This window comes from Triticum dicoccoides, chromosome 4B (genome assembly GCF_002162155.2).
Source record: "Triticum dicoccoides isolate Atlit2015 ecotype Zavitan chromosome 4B, WEW_v2.0, whole genome shotgun sequence".
In the NCBI taxonomy this organism is placed as follows: domain Eukaryota; kingdom Viridiplantae; phylum Streptophyta; class Magnoliopsida; order Poales; family Poaceae; genus Triticum; species Triticum dicoccoides.
Genome location: NC_041387.1, coordinates 81,318,858 through 81,319,683, shown reverse-complemented (window position 1 = coordinate 81,319,683; position 826 = coordinate 81,318,858). Strand labels below are relative to the sequence as shown.

Below are 826 nucleotides of genomic sequence, written 5' to 3'. Positions count from 1 at the left end.
ATGTGCATGCTTTTTGTTTTTGCTGCGCATTTTTTCGATTTATCTTTGATGCGCATTTTTAGTTTTAATTGTTGTTTACCTTCAGCCGACCTAATTGAGCTATCGGAGGTGTTGCGGTCTTTTAGCAAACATGCCCTATATTCTATGGTTTGGCATCTACAGGATGCCATCTCTGGTCATGGATCCACTATGGCTGCTTCGTCCTTCACTTAGGACCTTCTCACCCCCACAGAGATCAGAGGTAACCCACGCCGTTGGAAATTGTTGCTCAAGTTCTTGCTTCAACAAATTTTGTTTCAGATATAATTTATGGCCATGCCATGTATTAATTATCCTTATAATGTTCATCTGAATTTGCAGAGAAAAATATATCTTGGAAGCAGGAACCCTTACCTCATAAGATGGGTGAGCTGTAGGATTTGGTTCTGTTGAACTTGAATTAGTTTTTGCTCATCATGTTCTCTGTATTAGGAATTCAGGTGCCTTCCAACTCTAATTTTTTCGTATTGTTGGTGCATGCTGGGAGTCACATTGTTATGCATGCTAGCAAACATTAGGATTGGAATCTTACCCTGTAGGTTATTAATATCTTTTCCACTAACCAAGATTCAGCAATTTAATTCGTATGGTCGCACAAGCAGTTTTGTTTTTGGATTTGTCTTGACAAACGTATTGGGTACATCAATTTAATTCGTATTAAGATCACACAAGCAGTTAGTTCCGTTACACTTGGGTCACTGACGGTTGCCGTGCAACTATGCTCCTCTCATGTTGTAGTGGCTAGCTGCTGCAATTCACGGATCATGCTCTCATGGGAAGGAGGCTG

The 826-nt window shown here is 40.3% G+C and overlaps 1 long non-coding RNA gene across 1 annotated transcript in view; it reads left to right on the top strand.

The window, feature by feature from the left end:
• Positions 1 to 594, top strand: part of LOC119293386 — a 1,509-nt gene extending 915 nt beyond the window's left edge. Inside the window, exons 2-3 of the long non-coding RNA XR_005143040.1 lie at positions 86 to 241; positions 361 to 594. This is a non-coding gene — a long non-coding RNA (uncharacterized LOC119293386). The remainder of the gene's footprint in view (positions 1 to 85; positions 242 to 360) is intronic.
• Positions 595 to 826: the final 232 nt, after the last annotated feature.